Below are 13,439 nucleotides of genomic sequence, written 5' to 3' on the forward strand. Positions count from 1 at the left end.
ATTAAGTGTAGAAGTCTTTTGGCAGAATTTTTTGTGTCTTCTATGCAAAGTATCATATCATCAGCAAATAATGACAGTTTCACTTCTTCCTTTCCTATCTTTATTCCTTTTATTTCTTTCTCTTTTCTAATTCTTGTGGTTAATGTCTCCAGAACTATATTGAACAGGAGTGGTGATAGTGGGCATCCCTGTCTTGTTCCTGATTTTAGCGTGAAAGTTTTCAGTTTTTGACCATTTAGTATGATGTTGGCTGTTGGTTTTTCATAGATGGCCTTAATTAGGTTGAGATAAAGACCTTCTATTCCAATTTTCTGTAGGGTTTTTATCATGAATGGGTGCTGGATTTTGTCAAATGCTTTTTTCTCCAACTATTGAGATGATCATATGGTTTTTGTCCTTTGCTCTGTTAACATAGTGCATTACATTTATTGATTTATGTATGTTGAACCATCCTTGCATCCCTGGGATAAATCCAACTTGGTCAGGGTGTATGATCTTCTTGATGACCCTCTGTATTCTATTTGCCAGTATCTGGTTGAGGATTTTTTCATCTATGTTCAATAGTGAGATTGGCCTATAGTTCTCTTTTTCAGTTGGGTCTTTCCCTGGTTTTGGAATCAAAGTAACACTTGCTTCCAGGAATGAATTTGGAAGCCTTGCTTCCCTTACAATTTCCTTGATGAGTTTAAAGAGTAATGGTGTTAGTTCTTTAAATGTCTTGTAGAATTCATCAGTGAAGCCATCAGGACCTGGGCTTTACTTTGTTGGTAAATTTTTTATTACATTTTCAATTTCACTCATTGTAATTGGGGTATTTAGAATTTTTATATCTTCTTTATTTAACTTTGGCAATTCGTATGTATCTAGGAATCTGTCCATTTTTTCTGTGTTTTCCATTTTATTAGAGTACAGGTTCATGAAGTAGGTATTGATGATCTTCTGGATTTCTGCTTGATCTGCTGTGACTTCACCTTTTTCATTCTTAATTGCATGGACTTGAGCCTTTTCTTTCCTGTTTTTATAAGGTTGGCTAAAGGTTTACCAATTTTATTTATTCTTTCAAAAAATCAACTCTTTGATTCATTGATTTTTTTTTTGTATCATTCTCTTAGTCTCCATTCCATTGATAGCTGTTCTGATCTTTATAATTTCCTTTGTTGTAAAAGCTTTGGGTTGTTATGATCTTCTTTTTCTAGGAGCTTGAGGTTCTGCATTAAGGTTGTTTATTTGACTTCTCTCTGTTTTCCTAATATGGGCATTCACTGCTATGAATTTCCCTCGGAGAACTGCTTGCATTGTGTCCCATAGATTCCTGTATGCTGTACTGGATTATCATTTACTTGTAGAAACTGTCTAATTTCTTCTTTAATTTCCTCTGTGACCCATTGGTTGTTCAGGAGGGTGTTACTCAATTTCCATGTGTTTATGAGGGTTTTGTGGTTCCTTATGTCATTGATCTCAAATTTTATTCCACTGTGGTCTGATAATATATGGAGGTAATTTCAATTCTTTTACATTTACTTAAACATGCTCTATGATCTAGCATGTGGTCTATTTTGGAGAGTGACCCATGTGCAGCTGAAAAGAATATGTATTTTGATTTTGTGGGGTGGAACACTCTGTAAGCATCTATTGAGTCCATTTGTTCAATAGCTTGGTTCAGTTCTAGAATTTTGTTGTTAATTTTTTTTCTAGATGATCTTTCTATTTGTTATAGTGGGGTATTGAGTTCTCCCACAACAATTGCATTAGTGCATATTTGGTTTTTCATGTCCATTAATATTTGTTTTATATATTTGGGGGCATTCGTATTTGGTGCATATATATTTATGACTATCATCTCTTCCTCTTGGATTATTCCCTTCAAAACAATACAGTGACCATCTTTGTCTCTCTTAATTAGTTTTAATTTGAAATCTACTTTGTCTGTAAATAAGATTGCTACCCCTGCTTTTTTTCTGGATTCCTGTGGCATGGACAACTGTTTTCCATCCTTTTGCTTTCAGTCTATGAATTTCTTTTTGGGTTAGGTGTGTTTCTTGTAAAGAGCATATTGCTGGGTTTTGCTTCTTAATCCATTCTGCCAGTCTATTTCTTTTGATTGGTGAAATGAGGCCATTAACATTGATGGTTATAATTGATAGATACTGACTCATCATTTTCATAATGTTTTACTGTTGTTCAGTCTTTTAATTTTTAATTTTTCCCCCATTCCCTTTAGTTTGTTGCCTTGCCTTGTGGGTTCGCTCTGTTGGGCCTCATGAAGTTATGATTTTCATTATTTTTTCTAGTATATTGTTTAGAATTGTTTGGAGTGCTGGTTTGGTGTTCCTGAAATTTCTTGGTTGTTCTTTGTCTTGGAAGTATCTAATTTCCCCATTGATTTTGAAAGATAATTTTGCAGGATACAACAGTCTAGGTTGGAAGTTATTTTCTTTTAGGGCTTGAAATACTTTGCTCCAGGCTCTCTTTGACTTGAGGGTTTGTGTTGAGAAGTCTGCTGTGATTCTGAGGGGATTTCCTTTGTAGGTGATTTGTTTCTTTTCTCTAACTGTCTGTAGGATTTTGTTCTTCTGTTGGGTTTCTGGGATCTTGACTATTATATGTCTAGGTGTAGATTTATTTTTTTCATGGCTAGTTGGAGTTCTATATGCTTCAATTATCTGTATGTTCAATTCTCTACTTCTGTCTGGGAAGTTTTCTGCTATTACTTCTGTGAACAGTTTTCTTTATGTCAATTGTAGTTTCTCCTGCTTTTTCATGGGCTCCTATCAGTCTTATGTTATTCTTCTTTGCATCATCTAGCAGCTGCTCGATTGATTTCTTGTGGTCTCTTACTATTTTGAAGTAATCTCTGTTTTTATGGTCATTAACTGCAATCCTGTCTTCTATATCTGATATTCTATCTTCACATTCCCTTAATCTGCTGTGAATACTTTCAATAGAGTTTTTAATCTCCTGGATATCTGTTTGAATCTATTTCATGGATTCCATTTCTTTCTTATGTTGGGTGATCATGGTTTCCATTTCTTTCTTATGCTGGACAATCATGGCTCCAGCATGTTTCTGAGCTCATCTATTTTTTTATGCTTCTGTTCTAGAGCCTCTAATCACATCTTTCACTCCGCTCACCATCCCTGTAGTTATCTGGGAAATTATTTCTGTTTTGAATTTTTCTAGAGCCTCACTCATCTGTTTCGTTACTTCCTGTGCTATCAGTTCAGGGTGTTCGTGTGGTTGATTTTCAGACTTTTCCACCTCATTTCCCCCACAATTTGCTTTTGGTGGGGTGGAAGTATGAATTTGTGCCTTGATTAAATGTCTTCTCATTTTTGTTGTTGGTACTGTCCTTGGTTTAATTCGTGGGTTGATACTTCAAAATTGCTTATTATAAGTATCTTTGTGGCTTGTATTTAGAACCCTTATGGAATGATTGCTTCTTAGAGGTATCTTCCAAATATAGCTGGTCTTTAGGTTTTGAGTCTCTAATGACTCTGAGGCTGTCTTATTTTCATTATACCAGGAAGGACAACTGATTGGATCATTCACAACACCTTAGCCCAAGTGATACAATTAGCAACACCACAGCATCAAGCACAGCTTAGAAAATGACAATTTATGGTAGTTATTAATCTACCACCTTTAACTGTGTGAATTAAATCAAAATCGAAGACCAACCCAACATATGTTTATAGTGAATAAACTCTTCAATATAGCAACTTTACCCTTCAGGATAGGGAGTTGGAAGGAGTTGGAAAGGGAGAGATAGATAGGTAGAAGCTTAGGGAAAGTTTAGCAGTGATGCCAGAGGATACAGGAGGACCACACCAACTAAGAAACTGTTGAAGACAGGAGGAAAAGACAGATTGAAAGAACAAAGATGGGAGCAGAACAACCTGACAGCAATAGGGAGGCTAGAAACTGCATTTACTTTCCTTTAAAACTAATTGACAGTTGAGAGAAGGAAAAGAAGAAGAAAAGAAAAATAAAGAAGAAATCCAAATTAGGGCCAGAACAGGAACAAAAAGGGAGATGAAGAACAATGTGGGACAGTGAGAGAGTGAGTAAGAAAATGAAAAGAGAAAAGAAAGAAAAAAAGAAGAGAAAAATGAAATTTGAAAAGAGTAGAAAAAGAAAAAATAAAAGCAAAAACATAACAATTTAGAAAATAACGAATAAAAAATAAAAATGAAGGGCCTCCTTCAATGTATGCCTCTGCTGTCACAATAGACAATGTGGGCAGCAGTGTTCAGTTATAAGTCAATGAGTCTCAGTAAGTCAGTCACAGACTTATGAGATTCAGGCAGATTTCTGGCTGCAAGTCCCAAGTTGAGCTCCCTATCCTCCTGCAGGGTTGAAATCTGCAAGGTTCTACTGCAGGTTCCAGCTGCCTTTCCCCTGACGATAGTCCAGGTTCTGATGGGAGGTGATGATCCCTCCAATTTAAAAAGCACAGTGGTCTGGTGAGCCTTTATTGCAGAGATTCTCTTCACTTTTCCATTGGGCTTCAATTTTCATCAAAGAGCCTGAGAGAGGCCCTCTTTCTGTTGTTCACTTCTGCTCTATCTTCTGGAGCTCAGGACAATGGCCTTTATGACCTTCTGTGCCTCTGTAGTGTGGAACCAGATAGGGCACAGACGGGGGGGGCAGCATGAGGGAGGGATGGAGTGGGGCTCTACGCGTCAGGCTGAGGTCCTCACCTTCTGCCGCCTGGTCGCTGGTGGGCGGGGCACGGGTTGGACGGAGCAGGGCTCCACGCTGCCAAGGTCCGCTCTGCCCACCTGGGTAAGCTCTATATTCTTTCTTAAAGATTACAAATTTGTAAGAGTTAAAGAACATTATCAAAAATTCAGATACCCTTAATTCTAATAAGAAAAAGATACTTCATAATCAACATCGTGCATATTAACCCATCTTGATCCTCTTATCCAGACCATTGAATTCTGAAATAACCATGAATGGGTTAAATGTCTTCCCTCCATGCTGTTATCACATCCCAGATCAGCAGACTTCATGAGAATTAATAACAATTTAACAAGCGGTTTTTACAAATAGAGAGTAAATTGTATATAAGAGAATGTTAATGTACAACCTAAAAATATCTTAGAAGTTTTGGCTTCCTTTTGTCTGCATACTATGCCTGAACCTACTGTAAACATAAAGGTCTCTCCATGTCAAAGCATTTTATCTGGGTTGGAATTTTGTCTTCAGTTATATGACAGCCACCCAAGGAGACTGGGCCCTAATCTGTGGAGCCTGGCAATGCTACATTTGGAAAAACAGACTCTGCAGTTGAGTTTAAATGAGGATCCTGAGATGGGAAGATTATACTGGATTATCCAGGTAGGCCCTAAATGCAATCCCATGTGTGGCCAAAAGCCAAGAACAGGCAGCCATCAGAATTTGGAACACCCAAGAAATGGGTTCTCCACTTGAGCCTCCGGAGAGAGCACAGCCCCTTGATTCCAGACTTCTAGCCTCCAAAACTGTGAGAAAATAGATTCCTTTTTTTAAGCCATGCATTTTGTGGTGATTTGTTACCCTAAGAAGAAACTAATACACTCCCCCTTAAGGGAAGCAAGGTCATTGTTTCTCTCTTGTAACCTTACTGTCTAGAGGACTGTTGGTTTAGAACAGCAGTGCTAAGTCTTGGCTGCAATTCAGAATAATCCCCACAACCATTTTTTCAAAAATCACTCAGACAAAATCTGAGACAAAAATCCTCAGACAAAAATCTCCCCACTATAGAAACTGACTCAATTGCTCTGAGCATTGTTTTATCTCTTCAGATTGTGGAGTGTGAAACTGAAGTTGGGAACCGCAAGCATCAAGAATGATTGATGTATGAAGAATAGGTGGGGTGCAGTACTTAAGGGGTTCAGACTCAGCTCCGGCATGTTCTAGCTGTGTGAATTCGTCCAAATTGCAGTTTCTTTATTTGCTAAAAAGTAAGAAGACAGAATTATCGTAGAATTAGCATGAGGCTTTTTTAAAAAAAAGCATAGTTCCTTGTTCAATATAAATTCTTCCAAAAAGTTAGATCTCAATGCTGGAAAAGATTTAATTTCAAATTCCTATAACCAATTATTAGTTTGAATTGGGTTAATGAATGGGCCTAAGGATTTTATTCAAAAAAATACGCATTACTTTCATGAAACAATCCTTACAGCCTCAAATTTTTGTTTGGTTATTTAAATTGATTGAACTTCTAAAGTTCTAAGATACAAGTTCATACTCAGCCCTGGAGATTTCCTTAGAATCTTTAAAATGCTACGATTGGATTTTTTCTATTGACTTATGCAATATATTCTCATTTCGCATAATTGCATTAAAACTTAAGTTATATTGCTTTGGACAATAGAGAATGGACCAACACTGTATATCATAGTCACACCAATCTTTTCAAAGACTTTTTTCCCCCTTTCCCAAGGCCCCATCTGTTTTGCTGATGTGTCGATATCTGGAGTCTGTTTTTCATAATGTCATTCTGTTTGTGAGGATGTCTGTTCCTGAGAGTTCACAAGCTGGCTGACAATGAAAAAGTGATCACAATGAAGCCAGGAAATATCCTGAAAAACAAAGCAGAATCCAAGAAAGACACTGCACCCTGCTGGCAGCTGCTCACAGAGCCCCAGCAGAAGCGGCAGCTTCTGGGGTGGGGGGGTGGGGGGGGACGGCAGCTTGGCCTTCACTCTGGAACCTCCTTGGTGGCTCAGGAAGCTTCCAAAAAGTGACCGCTGAGCACCAGACCTACACCACAGCTGCTCGCGTCCCCTCCCCGACCAGAATGCTTTAAACAAAACAACGCTTTGTGCAAAAACCCTTTCGTTTTACAAACCAGGCCAGCAAACAAGCTAAATGGCAAGTGACAAACATCAAGAAAGGAGGGAGGGAGGATGGATAAAAAACAAACTTGCAAGACTTCTACTAGGTATTTGTTAGTTTTGTGTCCATATTTAACTAAAAGAAGACAATCTGAGAACTGACTAGAATGTAAGTTTGTTTCCCTATCTGATACTTTCGAATAATAGATCATTTAATTAATTTAGGATTTAATTAATTAATTTACTCAACAATAGGTGGGTGAATATGTCAGAAAGGAAGCTTTTTTCTCTATCCTCAAAATGGGCATCAAAATTGTTTAAAAATTCACTAAGTACTTCATGCTAGAGTGTAACATATAATGTCCGTTGTTTTATGTGGGTCAGCTCCATTGGTTCCTGTTTTAAATGCCAGGAACATAAATATATAACTTTAAAATTTTATCTACATGTGCAAATTGCTAATAAAAAATTATTTGAACAAAAGTAAGAATATTTATCCTTCAGAATTCCCATTTGCTACGATAATAAATAGAAAATCTTTAATCCTATCGTTTTCTGTTTTAATGTTGGAAGAAAGCATGAGTATTAAGCATGTACAATGGCATTAGATCAACAGCTCTCCCGGATTTAAAGATTTTTCATCCTGATGGAAGAGAGAAGTCCTTTGCCCTTTGGTAACATGATGGTATGCTTTCCTTACATAAGATGGTGACAAGACATCGAAAAATTCCCACAAAGCAGACTGAAAATTCCTGTGATAACAGATAATTGGAAGAATTCATAGACTAAGGTCTATTTTTAATTTGTATTTTATCAATAAAAACTGCAGAAAGACCAGATGAGTTCACAGAGTGCCTAAGAAATGGGCAAATGTGCTGTGTAAAAACCCAGCTCCTACTGTACACTGCGAGCCATGGAGCTGGGCTTCCATTTCACATTAAGAAACCAAGAGGAGCAATGAAGGATGCAATTCCTCTCCATCTCTGTCAATCATTTTCAAATACAGTAATTTAGAGTGCTACAATTTGGAGGACAGGGAGGGTAGGGAAAGAACATTTTAAAACATATGTATTTATAACCTAACTTTTGAAATACTAAATTTCCTAATTAATTCTACCTCTATGGGGATTAAAGAAAGCATCCATTCAGGAATAAGCTGGAAGTTGCAAAAAATTTTGTAAAATTCCACTTTTAGTGGAGATGTCATGATGTGCTGTGTCCCTTTCCCTTCCCTCTGGCTCCAATTCAGGTGATAGACAGGAAAAGGAGAGTCCCTGAATCCCGCCTTTTCCCAGCTAGGCCTAGCTTTTTCAGCTTGAGGTATAACAATTGTAGGAAATGGTGAATGATGGAAACATTTTCCTAGAAGGGGAGTTTGAAACCTAGGACAGCCACTCCTATTTGGGCTGTAACTACTTACAAAGGCATGAATCGGAGGAAGCTTGCCACACTGAGAAGGCCTGACCAGACCAACTTGACAGCGGACTAGACTGTCTCTTCCTGAAAGTGATGGACTAACACATTCCCAGGATGCACCTTCCTCTGACATTTCCTGAGTCGAGCCTTGTTAGTTATTTATCTACTCCCAGGACTCAGTGGAAGGCATTACAACCTACATTTTTCAAAAGAATGCATGGAGAAAGCGGCCTCTAATAATAAATACTCCAAAGCAACAAACCATAGATACATACAATTTCCCCTGGGTTAACATTTCTTGCAAAAGGCAAATGGCAAAGGAAACAACTTTAAGATGGCCTTGAATTTTAAAATGTCAAAAGGAATTTTGTTGCTGATAGGTTGAAAGAGAGATGTGACTTTTGGAAGTTTGAAAATAAATCATTTGTATTCCTCATACATAGATGTTTCGGGGCTGGAGATGTAGCTCAGTGATTCCGCCACCTGCCTGGCAAGCACAAGGTCCCGAGTTTGATCCCCGGTACCAAAAAAATAAAAAGAAGTTTCAGTGATCACATAATAGCAAATCATTCAGTACTTGTCAAGGTATTTCTTACTAAAAAAGTAAAGCAAATTGTCCTGGTTGCCCTCTGAACTCATCTTCTCACAAGGTACAAAGAATAAACATTATGAGAAGCAATTTATATTCAAGAATGCTTAAAAATTAATACTATGATCGTGCAAAGCAAGGATGTCACTTATAGGATAGAGATAGTCACAGTTTAAATTGTGTTTTGTTTTGAATACTATTGTAACAAATGAAATATTGTCATATTTTACAATAAAGCAATGAGATAATATATGTCTTTTGTAAGGTGTTTTAGCACTAAGTAATTTTTTCCACAGGGACGTGTGTTTAGGAGTGAGGGAACATATGGATTATAAATCACAGAGCAAGACCACTCCTACTGAGGCCTAATGATTTATAATTAAGAATAGCTTAAGGAGGCAGTAGATTAGATTCAAGTAAGGAACTTTCATTAAGCAATGATGAGGAGGAGGATGCAAGGCATTTCCTGAATATTCACCTTGATTAGGAGAAGTCAAAAGCATTTGGCCTTTGATTTTGGCCCATCCTCAATCCCTGGGAAGTCTCCTTTCTCTTAACTGTGTTGCTATTTTAAGATCCATTAAAAGCTTTCAGAGAGAAAATGGTTGATGATCCGCCCTTTAAAAACATGATCAAGCTCATAGAAACCACAAACCACTTCTCAGCATTCTGTACCAGTATGTGTAATTTACTTATGACATTACTACCTGCAGTTGTAGATTTATAGTATGATGGTTGAGAGTAGGGTTTTGTGATCACAGAAAATAACTTTCAATCCTTGTCCCAAACGTACTATGACTTAATTTCTTCAAGTAATTATTTCTTAAATTGAAGTATGATGATAATACCTCCTTAATTAATAATGATTAGATGAAATTTTAAAAAATAATATTATACAAAGTGCTTAGTAACTGAATACTTTGCCTAGTATACAATTCAATTTCCTCATAAGTATTGCTGAGTTTACGAGAAATTTTTTAACTCTCTGAAGCATAGTAAAGTCTTCATCATTTCATAATTGCTTACTTACATATTTTTTCTGAAAAACTTTATGAACTGGCCCATTTCCACATTTAAACTCTCTCAGATTTCGCATAAGAGCTAATTGAAACATCTTACTAATATAATTACATCCAGACAATCACAGAATGTATATGAAAATAATGTCTGGCAGTCTCTAGAAACAGCGTTGTTGTTTTCATCTCATGATAAAAGATCTCTATTTCAGGTCCAAAGTCATTGCCTGTACAGCTCCAATGTTAACTAAGAATTTAAAATTTTGGATAGAGGTCATTATAGTATGCAGCCTGCCAAAGCAAAACAATAGTCTGGCAAAGTAATATTTTCTCTCTTTTACTCAAAAACCTAATTCCCATTATTTGCAGAAAATTCCTTGTAACCATCATTCTGACAAATGAAGTGATGAGCATGAAGAAAGTTAATTACAGTCATTTCTAAATGTGAGTGGCATGAGAACACTGCAGGGGCAAACTTCATGTCTGTTTACAGGAATCAGATCGAGAGGCTCAAATCAGAGCAATGGAAAGTGGGACAGAAGCAGCTCAGCAGGGAGAACAGAGCAAAGGGTGCTGTAAACCCCTCTCCTTTTCTCTGTACTGCACCCATGGTGGTGAACCTATGGCATGCTTGCCACAGCGGGCACACAGAGCCCTCTCTGTCAGCACGAGAGCCAAGTCCAGCGTCCTCCCAGCAGCCAAGTGTTCAGGTTTAATTGCGGTGTTGTCCACTTTGCCACACATAGGTGGGTTTTGGGTTGCATTTTGGGCACTTGGTCTCTAGAAGCTTCGCCATTACTGCTCTATACCTATAGCTGTGAATTTCTGTAGAAACCAAGATGCAGGGTTAGGGGGAGATATTGTAAAGACTTAAAAGATAAGTGAGACCTCTGAGCTTGAATGATTTAGGTTCTGGTAAAGAAGACAGATTAAACAAATAAGTACAATCTAGCATAAAAAGCATTATAATAAAGGGAAGTAGAAAATGGGCATCTGTATTGAGCAAAAAATGACTTGTAGAGAAGCAGAACATACATAGAAGGAGATATATTTAACTCGGATCTTGGAAAATAAGTAAGCATATTCTGAAAAGTAGAAAGATGGATACAAACTTTAAAAAGAAAAAAAGAAAAAAAACTTTAAAAATGAGAAAACATGGGTTTTTTCATAGAGCTGTGAAAGGGTATAATGTATAATAAAAATTATAAGAAACTTGAAAGAAATAGAATGTACCTAGAGTGAGGCATAGATATGAACCAAAAGATGAAGCTGATACCTAATATAAAGTTCACAAATGTCTTGCTAAGAAGGCTGTGCTTTTCCTGTAACCTATGAGATGCGACTAGAAAGAGCACAGCAAAAGACTGGAGAGAGGATGACTAATTAAGGAAGCATTGCATTTGACCACATAAAGCTGCTGCTTTTATTTTAATAGAGTAAGAGGATAAATGGAGACCTGGGCCTCTGCCTCCCTCTGATTCCTCCTCAAGCTCTCTCTATCATGAATCTCAGGCAAAGAGCAGTCCACTACAGCCAGCTCCCATCTCCATAGCACCCAGAAAACAAAGAACTTTTGTACATAACAGTCTTATAAATATCTACCTGTGCCCCAGAAAAGAGGACTCAGGAGAACACTGGTGTAATCGACAATCTTTACTGTCTGCTTGAATGGCTTGAGAGGTACCTAGAAGATTAGTAAAGTACACTTCCGGGTATGTCTGCATGGGTCATGGGGCCATTATCTTGAACCCTGACCACTTCCTCTCAGGTACTTCCCATGCCCTTTGCTACCAGGGTACCAGAGAAGTAGAATTATGGCTATGACTATACCTGGCTATGTGCTTCAGAAGACTTTGGAACTGGTTTGTGGAAGAAGTTTGGAAAGATTAGAGCTTCATCCTAGAAAAGCCCCAGAATACTGTAAGGGTAGTTGGAAGGGTAATTCTGGTGGAAGCTCAGAAGACCAGAATGCTAATATAAATGTGAGCAGTAGACCATGCTCATGAGGTTTTAGTTGGGTATGAGGACTCTATTGAGAATTAGACTAGAGACTATGTGTACATTCTGGAAAAATATTTGTTTACACTTTATTCATGTTCTAAAACTTTGTGTGAGGCTGAGCTTAAAGGTGACAGACTAATTGATATGGTAGAGAAAATGTCAAGGCAGCTCAATGTTCAGGCAGGGACATAGATACTGCCAGCTACTTTTAGATGGATTTATAATGAGAATTGGGAGGAAAAAGCAGAGCAGAATGATATGAAAAATCTTTGAAAATTTAGGCTACCAAGGAAGCATTGCAAAAAAGGTGTGATTACTGAAGAGACTAGCAACACTTAAAGAATACATAGTTCTTTGCATTAGGACAAGAAAAAAGGTGCCCTGAGTCCTCCTCAGAAATCAACAACATCTGACCCACTGCAAGATCAAGGATACAAAAGTGTAAACTCTTCCTTTAAGAAAAGAGCCCCTAGGCCCCTTCTTGAAGAAAGCCACCTAGGGACTTGGTCCTCTAGAACTGCTTCACCATGTGTTGCTGTCCAGGCAGAGGCTGCTGCAGTCATGATCCAAGTAGGCCTGGCTACTGCTTGAGCTGGTCACAGACCTTAGCATCATCCATGTTTTCCAGGCATGCAGAATGCCAGAGTTGTGGGGTCAAGCTTCCATCCAGACTTCAAAGGAAAGGCAGGGAGACCAGGCAATGTGTGAAGAGGTTAGGAACTTGGTCCAGAGATGCTATAAGGATGATGTGTGAAGCCCTAGGAGTGAGACTGAAACTACAATGGAGACCCTCAGAAGTTGGAAATGCCAGAAAGATGAAACACCTGCTCTGGAAAGGTGGAAGCAGTGAGTAGAGCCAGCCCAAGAGGGAAGCCTTGTGGGCTGCAACCAACAAGGCCTCAAGAGTAGGGCTTCCCTCACCCTTTGGGTTTTTTTTTGTTTATTTGCTCCCCCCCCCATTAAAGGGGATCAAACTCAGGACCTTGCACTTTTGAGGCAGGCTCAGTGCTGCTGAGCTAAATCTTGGCCCTCCCTCACCCTTTGGAATACACATCTCACCCGGTGTGGTGGCACATGCCTATAATCCCAGTGCTTGGGAGGCTGACACAGGAGGATCGCTATAAGTTCGAGGCCAGCCTGGGCTACATAGTGAGTTCAGGGCCAGCCTGAACTACAAAGGGAGACCTTGCCTCAAATAATTTTTTTTTTTTTTGGTACCGGGGGTCAAACTCGGGTCTTTGTACTTGCGCAGCAGGCGGCGAAACCACTGAGCTAAATCCCCGGCCCTCAAATAGTTTTTTTTTTTAATGGAATACACATCTCACCACCCCATGTCCCAGATGCTGGACATGAAGCTGCAAACTTTAATGTTTTCCCTGCTGAATTTCGGTCTTGCTTTTCTCCCATTCCTTTCTATTTCCCTATTCCTTTTGGAATTTTTACCCTGTGCAATTGTATTTGGGATTATGTAGCTTGTTCTTTATTTTCACAGGGGCTCACAACTGAGTTGCCTTGAATCTCAGAGGAGACTTTAAACTTGGGCTTTTGAGCAATGCTGAGACTTGAGACTTTAAAGCAGGTATTAGTGTGTTT

Source organism: Heterocephalus glaber, unplaced genomic scaffold (assembly GCF_053883595.1).
Source record: "Heterocephalus glaber isolate CG9 unplaced genomic scaffold, H.glaber_assembly_v1.0 deba00001058, whole genome shotgun sequence".
Lineage (NCBI taxonomy): Eukaryota > Metazoa > Chordata > Mammalia > Rodentia > Bathyergidae > Heterocephalus > Heterocephalus glaber.